Source organism: Pan troglodytes, chromosome 2 (genome assembly GCF_028858775.2).
Source record: "Pan troglodytes isolate AG18354 chromosome 2, NHGRI_mPanTro3-v2.0_pri, whole genome shotgun sequence".
NCBI classification, from domain to species: Eukaryota; Metazoa; Chordata; class Mammalia; order Primates; family Hominidae; genus Pan; species Pan troglodytes.
Window position 1 is genome coordinate 142,187,980 of NC_086015.1, and position 9,149 is coordinate 142,197,128.

General features: G+C 46.3%; 1 long non-coding RNA gene across 1 annotated transcript; it reads left to right on the forward strand.

The window, feature by feature from the left end:
* Positions 1-277: 277 nt before the first annotated feature.
* LOC134809601 (uncharacterized) lies at positions 278-5,071 on the forward strand. Its single transcript, XR_010155804.1, has 3 exons — positions 278-394; positions 968-1,067; positions 4,913-5,071. It is a non-coding gene; the product is annotated as an uncharacterized LOC134809601 (long non-coding RNA).
* Positions 5,072-9,149: the final 4,078 nt, after the last annotated feature.

Genomic DNA, 9,149 nt, shown 5'->3' on the forward strand with positions numbered 1-9,149 from the left:
ATTATTTTCTGTGCATTTATATTCACGTATATCATATATTATTTCTAATCCTAAAAGCAGTTATTCAAGGAAGATATTAATATTCCCATTTTGCAGATGAGAAAACTGAGGCAAAGAAAGGCTAAGTAACTTGTCCAAGGTCTCATAGCCAGCAAGGAGGAGAGCTGGGTTGAAATCAGGCCTGAGTGACTACAGAGACTGCTGGGCAAGCCTTGTCCCTCTGGCACTACCTTGACCACAGCAGGTTCCAGAGTTTGGCATTTTTTTTTTGAGACAGGATCTCACTCTGTCACCCAGGATGGAGTGCAGTGGTGTGAGCATAGCTCACTGCAGCCTTTATCTCCCAGGCTCAAGCGATCCTATCATCTCAACCTCTCAAGTCCTGGGACTACAGGTATGCAACACCATGGCTGGCTAATTTTTTTTACTGGTCTTAATGAATTGTAGTGCATTTCTTACTTGTGTCTCCTTCTTGCCACCTCTCCATGTTGTTACGATTTTTGCCAAATCGGTCAGTCAGGGTGGGCACTCAATACAGTTGGGCCACATGGAAGTCATCCTCTGCTCTGCTGCCTCTGCCCTTCTCCCTGACCTGGAATCACAGCCAACCTAACAGCTTTAGTTAGACCACTTTCTGCTTTCTGCATCCAGAGCCAAATGCAAACAACTGCCAGCAAGGGTGGCATTGCCACCACTCCCCTAGATTGTGACTGGTCAACGTGCACATACCCCAAGCCACTGAGCATTTGGGGCTGAACGTTCATCTCTTCTTGGCCAAATAGGATATTGTTGTGAAGAGCAAAAATGTTTTCCTCTTTGTAATGGGCCAGGAGCTGCTGTTCGGTCAGGAGCTGCTGCTGCTGCTGCTGCTGTGTGTGTGTGCGTGCGTGCGTGTGTGTGTGTGTGTGTGTGTGTGCATGCGCGCGCATGCACAAAAGACTAAAATTAATTCTCATAATTGTTGTAGGGTGGAAAAGTGGAGAACTAGGAGAGGCAGGAGTCAAAGACATTGCTGGATGCATTGAGAAAACAAATGTCAGTGCTAGGCCTGGAAGCTTCTTAAAAAGGTAATGGGACCTTTTTTCCTGTTGAACTTTCAAACCTTCTGACCCTGTAATTTCTGCCCTGGAGTTTATCAGGGACACCAGGGGCCAGGAGTGTAGCACGACTAAAGTTACTGGGACAAAGCTGGAGGCAGGTCAGCGCTCCACAGGGGAGTCCCAAGGGCCTGCAGGCAGCCACTGCCACCAAGAACTTCTAAGGCCAAGAAAGGGAAGCCTCGAAACCAAACATCCCTGCAAAGTCCCCGGCAAATGTGTTCCTCATCAAGGCAGATACAAACAAAGTTTATTAAAAAGCCTTCCAAAGGGACATTCCAAATCACCAGCAGGCCTCCTCGAGGTGAATGTCCATTCTCCTGCGAACTCTTGTTTCAGCCTTGTTGGAGCTTTTCAAACACCGAGTCACCAATGTATCCAGGAAGGAAAATAAACAGGGGGCTCAGGGTGACCCAGCGCTTAGTACAAGTCTGCACTTTCTGACACCACAGCCAGTGGGGTTGATAGGAATGACCTGGGAATCGAGTACAAACAGGGCAGTGAAGCCTCTGGCCCTTTTGGGGGGGTGCCCCTCTTTGTGTCCTAATGGCAGCCCACCAGGCAGAGGAAGGGCCCCTGTGGTTGCAAAAATGGCGGGTTGGTACCATGGAGCAAGCTCTGGAGTGGGAAAGTCATGCGTCTTCTGCATTCTGGGAGGAGGAAAGGGCCCTGCCTCGAGCTAACTGAAAATTTCCTCATCTGTAAAATTGGTGGTTTTCCCAATAGATGGAAGTAGAGTTGCTCTGGTTGGAGTGGAGGTTGCAGGCATCAAAGCCTGGCTTCACATGTTTCCCAAAGCATGTAGGAATATGCCAACCTGATGCTCTTTTCCAGTGGTTTCTTGAGGGGACAGCAAACTCCTTATCCTTATCCTTGTGGATCCCTAGGGTCCTGTGGAGCACAGTTTAATACTACCCATTCCAGAGTTTAAACTAAGATTCTATAATTTTAAAATAATCTAAGTATGACAAGTGGACCAATAAGCAAGTTGTGAACCAGAATTACTACAAGGGGTAGGAATAGCTCTGTCTTTAGAGTCAGACAGGCCTAAGTTGCTACTGCCTACTGTGTCACAACTTCATGCTTAAACTTCCAGAACCTCATGAAGACGGGGTCATTACTGCCTCATGCCATTGGTGTGAGCATCTGTGCTAAAGTCTAAATCATCAGTAAAGACTGACACAGAGTCAATACTTAATAAGTGGTAGCTCATTTGACTCAGCAATCCCATTGCTGGGTATATATCCAAAAGAACATAAATTGTTCTACCATAAAGGCACATACACGCATATGTTCATTGCAGCACCATTCACAATAGCAAAGACATAGAATCAACCTAAATGCCCATCAGTGGCTGACTGGATAAAGAAAATGTGATACATATACACCATGGAATACTACACAGCCTTAAGAAAGAATGAGATCATGTCCTTTGCAGGAACATGAATGAAGCTGGAGGCCATCATCTTTAGCAAACTAACGCAGGAACAGAAAACCAAATACTGCAGGCTCTCACTTATAAGTGGGAGAAAAATGATGAGAACTCATGGACACAAAGAGGGGAACAACAGACATTGGGGCCCACTTGAGGGTGGAGGGTAGAAGGAGCGAGAAGAAAAAAATAGCTGTTGGGTATGACACTTAGTACCTGGGTGATGAAATAATATGTACAACAAACCCCCGTGACATAAGTTTACCTATATAACAGACTTGCACATGTACCCTTGAACCTAAAATAAAAGTTAAAAAAAGTAATAATTATTATATTTTTATTGTTGGATATGCCCTATGACATTAGCCTGTTCAACATTTTGGGGAGTCAAAGGGGTGACTAGAGAATAAAGGAGAGGAGGGAGAAGAGAGGGTACTCATGGGAGGAAGGAGGAACTTTGCTGTTGATAAAAATCACACCCATAACAATTTATTGAGAGTGTCTATGAGCTGGTACTGTGTATGGAGATTATAGCAAGTCCCTCTTGCAACACTCCCACACTGCTGGCTACTGTGTTCCTTTTCTTTTTTCTTTTTTTTTTTTTTTGAGATGGAGTCTTGCTTTGTTGCCCAGGCTATAGTGCAGTGGTGCAGTTTCGGCTCATTGAAACCTCCGCCTCCCGGGTTCAAGAGATTCTCCTACCTCAGCCTCCTGAGTAGCTGGGACTACAGGTGCGTGCCACCATGCCCGGCTAATTTTTTGTATTTTTAGCAGAGACGGGGTTTCACCATGTTAACCAGGATGGTCTCGATCTCATGACCTTGTGATCCGCCCGCCTTGGCCTCCCAAAGTGCTGGGATTAAAGACATGAGCCACGGCGCCTGGCCCTGTGTTCCTTTTCTTACAGGGTGAAAACTGAAGCTCAGAAAGCCTTGGCGATTGTCCAAATCTCCAGGCCTGTAAGAGGACCTAGGACTCAGCTGTCTGATGTCAAAGTCTAGGCTCTCAGCCCCTAAGGGTCACATGTCCCCAAATCTGAGGTGAAGAGTGCCCTCCTTCTGAGTCAAAGATGGCCTCGATCTGGAGATCCACATCTTGTGCTGGGGGGAGCCTGCTACAGCTGCCAGTTGCAGTGCTGGAGAAATCCTTCCTGTCACAGTGTTGTGTACAAAGCCAGGGAATGATTTGGCCAGTTTGGGTGATCCCAGCTTTTCTGGTTCTAAGCCCGGATTCTAAACTCTGGCTGCACACTAGCGCCACCTGGGGAGCTTTGAAAAACTCACACCACCCAGGCCACCCAGGCCACCCAGGCCACCCAGACCAATGACATCAGCATCTCCTGGTGGGGCCAGAACATTAGTATCTTGTTAAATTCCCTGGTGATTCCAAAGAGCATTCAGGCCTGAGGACCTCTCAGAAAGGAAACAGCTGGTTCTGGAGCTCTCATTCCCTTTCACCGACGGGCTGGGGTGGGGGCTGGGAGTGAAGGAGGAGTTTCGAGGCAGGAATTGTGCATGGGTTAGTAAAAGGGGAGAGATTAAAGACTGACAAAGAATGTGTGGGGTGTGCGACATGGAAGCTCAGACAGATTAAGTACCGGATTCGGAGTGCACACAGGGTCAGTGGCAGAACTGGGAGTCATCACATTGAAGTGGTGCCAAAATGACTGGGATCTTTGTTACTGGGGAGACCCCAAGCTCAGTGGTGGAGTTTTCCAAGACCCAGTTCTGCACCTGATTCTCTTCCCAACCCATCTTCTCACTCAATGAAGTTTTGAACTTTGTTCACACCCAGGGCTTTCATCACCACCTGACTCTCAAATTTTTGTTTCCAGTCATGGCTGGTCCTTGGACCCTCAAACCCATATATGCAGTGACTCACTTGACATTTCCACTTGGATCATGCCAAGGCATCTAGGGCTTCACATGGCCAAGACTAAACTCATGTACTGCCTTTACCCCCAACCTGGTCCTTCTGCAGATTCCCAGGCCTGGGGACCAGGAATCATACTTGACTCCAACACCTCTTCCTCTACATGTCTTCTTAGCTTTTAGTACCTTTTAAGGACCTGTTCATCTTGGCCTCTTGTCTTCATCTTCATTGCCGCCTCATTAGCCAAGCTACCATCATCTTTGGTAATTAATTCTTTTAATTTTTTACTTTTTGGTAGTTTATTTTTGCTTACATGATTATTTGATTATGTCTGCCTCTCCCACTAGCTTATACACTGTGTAAGGGCAGGGACTAGCTTTTTTTTGTATCCTCAACATCTTACTTGGCCCCTCAGTAAATAGTTGTTGAGTGAATAATCTGTTTTAAACTTTTTATTCATTTTGAGGGCTGTTGATATAATCACTGCTTCATTATGGCTTGCTGCTTTCAGGACGATGAAATCACGAAGCTGAAATCGGAACAACGTGCTTAGATGACTTTGCATTCCATGAAGTCGGGGAGCATAGAGGTTTTGTCTATGGAGGTTGATCAAGGGGGGTCTGAGGGAACCACATGATGTGAGCTGAGACATGGACACACGACATGGCAGGTGAGTGCACACACACACTCACAACCGTCCTTGGTCAGCCCTTCTCTTACTTCCTTGCTCAACAGACATTATCTTTATTTGGAGAATCAATTGTGAAATCAATCCCTCACTATTTCTCCAATAATGCAGCTAATAAAAAGAAAAGCTATTTTGATGGTGTCTGGTTTTCAGCTAAAAGGTGGGCCAAAATAGCAATTTTATCAGCTGCCCTTTGAAAGTGCTTCTCTTGGTCACAGCAGTTCACAGGGAGAAACACGATGATTCTGATGCCATTCTTGATATTAGCTCCTGCTTGAGGTAACATATTGTGTTACCTCTGAAACAGGGCATCCGTGGGTAGCCAGCAAGGTCAAGTCAAGATTATATCATGCCACCATGTCATCAGAACATGGCTCAGTTCTCCCCTATCACCTGTTCCAGTGAAATACTGGCCAAAATGGTGTGTCTGTGGGATTCTGGCAAAAGTGGGCCATGGGAAGAAGCCCCAGGCCCTGGGCTTTTCATGCCCTTTCTTGAACCTTCTCTTCTTAGACACTTCTCCAAGAAAACTACCCCAGTGTCATAGTGGTGACTCTGACTTGTTGTTCCTGCCCTCAAGTAGATGGAAAGGCCCTTGAGGGCAGAAACCAGGAACTTTCCATTCTCCACCAACACCTATCTGGGTCTTCATGGGTTCTTAGGATTTCCCTGGTAGGGGGCAGAGGTATGGCTGTGAAGTAGTTAGAAATTAAGTAATGGAGTCAGAGAGAATAAATCTACTTTCTGTACCTGCCACTTATTGGCTAAGAACTTTGGGCAAATTACTTAATATTGCTGAGCCTCAGTTTCCTCATCTATAAAACAGGGATCATAATAGTAGTTATTATATGTTACTTGCATAAGGTTTTGTGAGGTGGAGTCAATGAAATAATGCATATAAAGCTTTTAGTTTAGTGCCTGGAAACAGGAAATACATAATAAATGCCAGTTTATGGAATGAATGGAGGGTGGAAGTGCCCTCCTTCCTGGATTGGGGGTCAGGAGAGATGCTGGCATACACTGGAACCCATTGGAGGTGAATTCTCAGCTCTTCTAAGTTCACCACTCCTTTGGATCTGAATTCCAAAAATGGAAAATAGACACCATTGCCCTTTACTGCCATCTTGTTAAGCAAGGCACAGATTTAGAACCCACATATTTTACAGGTTAAATGCCAGCAGAAGACATAAAACAGATTGCAGTGTCCCCAGCCAGCAGCCCCTTATTGCATATATCTTACAGATAAAGTAGTTTTATTTGTTGTCCCTTTTACTAACCCATCCTGTCTAAGTATATTTTTTGGGACTCTGAATCTGTCAAAGAGGCATTTAAAAGGAACTCATCAATTGTTCTTGGCCACCAAAGAGTAAACAAAAGCACAGATGCCTCACTTTCCTAGGCGAAAACCCCAGCCACCCTGCTTTGATGTGCCAACATTCCCTAATGAGGTCACGAAAGCAGCATGTGTTCTCAAGAGCTTCTTGTGCACAGCCAGGCCCCCTGCCACAAGACTGGGAAAGACCCCAGTGATGGAGAAGCCCAGGGCGTGGCCGGGCTCAGAAGAGCTCTGTCGATTTATGGTTACTTCTTAGGCTGCCGTCTTGTGGCAGTTGTTCTGAGATGAGTCTGTCTGTGGGTGATGGGGCTCCCAATATCTCCAAAGATACACTCCGCTGTGATTATGTGCACTTGCTTGATTATGTGTATGTTCCTCTTTGTGTCCATGTACCTGCCTGCATTTGCATATGGGACTCTGGGTCCTAAAATCCAGTTGTAGGAAAAGTGAAACAAATTAAGAGGATCTCAGGATGGGGCCTTCTCCAGGTGGGACATTCAGGCCAGCACTGGGTCGCAGGGGTCCAGGTGATATGTCTGGAGCAGTGTAGTGTCAGGACAATAGTAAAAGCAGCCATGTATTGAGCAATTACTACGTGCCAGATGTGGCCAAATACTTCCTGTATATTATTTCATCTAATTGTAACAATAGCCTTCTGAGCTAAGTGCTGTTATTTCCCAGTTATATAGATGAAGAAACCAAGAGGAGAGGAGAGGTTAAGGCACTTTCCAAAGTCATGGAGCTAGTATGTAATACAGTTGGGACCCAAAGCTTATGCTCTAAACACCCTTGTGCAGCCCTGGGTGGGACACAGAGCCACAAATACCTGGGAACCTGTCCTGAGTCAGCCACTTGGATTATGAGAGTTTGGCCCAGTCACTTAACCTCTCCCACCCTGTTTCCTTATCTGTGAAATGGAGCTTCCACACAGGGAAATTAAATGAGATCACCAATGTATTATATTCAGCACAGCGCCTGGCACAGGTGAGGGCTCAGTAATACAAGTTTCTTTCCCTGGCCCCACCTCTTAGTTTGGGAGGGAAGAAATGGGAGGGTCTATCTCTCTAGTTGGTCCTCCTACTATTTCAGCATTGTCTCCCTCCCCTGGGCTTTACAGAATCCTTTGCACCAGTGTCAGGAGGTCCTTGGTTCCTGAGAATATGACCCATTTCTCAGTTTAATCATCTTGGCTGCATGGGAAAGGCAGCACTGGCTAGTGTAAAGAGCTCTTGACCAGAATTGAGGCTAACCTTGGTTTTAGTCCAATTCCAATTCTGAGGCTTGGACAACTTCTGTTTCTCTGGGTCTCAGCTTTCCCATCAATAAAATGGAGGATGTGTCCATATACAGGACCAATGTGCATATGCGGTACAGGTGCAGCCACTCCCTGGCTCTGCACCCACTAAAGATGTGATTAATCAATTGCACCATCTTTGTTGGTGATACTGGATGTAGCTGCAGAGCCCTCCCCAACACATGGAGGCAATCACTGCCAACTGGTTAGAGTTGAAATGACTATTAGAACCTCTTGGGTATTCCTGAAACCATTTGTGGTCTAAGGACCCTTCCATCTCTGTTATTCTGACTCTACCATCTGGGTCTTTACTGCTTTGTGGGACAGTGCAAAGAGCATGGGTCTGAAATGAGGGGAGTTGATTATAGCTCTAGCCACATCTAGCAGTTCTGTGACCTTGGGCAAGTTGTTTACACTCTCTGAGCCCTGTTTTCTAATTTGTAAAAGGGGAGTCCTTACATAGACTCTGACCATTTGCATTGTTGTGAGATCAAAAACATTGTAGCCTCCCTGAAGGCAAGACCTGAGTCCCTGTCATTGTCACACTGTGCTTAGAACAGGGCCTGGCCTGAAGCTGATCCTTCATGAATTTTTGTTCAGTTGAAGTGTGGTAGAATATTAAAGCTGTAAAAATGGAAGGAACTATAACCCAATCAATTACGTCTCTAGAGATGTGGTTTTCAGTCTTTATAGAGCACAGTGCTGCTCTGAGAATCCTTTGAACATGCAGATTCGTGGGCTCCGCTTCAGGGAGCTGATCCAGGATGCCTGGGGTGGGACCCAGATATCCCCAATTTCAGCAGGCTTTCCTGGGAATTCTGTTGAAGGTAATCCAGAAACCACGGTGTGGCAAACAGGGCTGCAGAGTTGGGAGGCCCAGGATGGAAGTTAAAATAAATGGAGAGGCCTCAATTTGTTGCTAGTTTTCCACCAGGAGTTGTATAGAGTGGCATTTTGGAGTTCCCAGAGCCTCTGGACCAGTGAGGTAGTCACCAGGAAGGATGACTGTGCCTGCCCCTCTACTCCTCATTGGCTGCTTCTCTGAGATTTCGGTCCTCAGTGACTGATGCTCTTAGGTTTCTGTGCTCTGACCCCTGTGGCCCACACAGCAAGCAACCAGGTTAGTGGCACTTCCCCTTTCATCCCAAGTAAAATAGGAGTGTTGGGGTGTAGGCTGCCAATGCTGTTCGTCCTTAACTATCCTGTGTGGCTCATGTGCAGCTCTCCCCAACTCCATCCACAAGCTGGAGACAGAGATTTTTTAGGAAGGGCAGCTAGGAGGTCACTGGCCTGGGCTCAGCCAGGGTACTCCAGCTCAGGTGGAGAGTGTGTGTGTGTGAGAGAGAGACACACAGAGAGAGAGACGGAGAGAGACAGAGAGTGCTTTCTGGTGATTTTGGCTGTCTACATGGTTCACAAAACGACTGAGT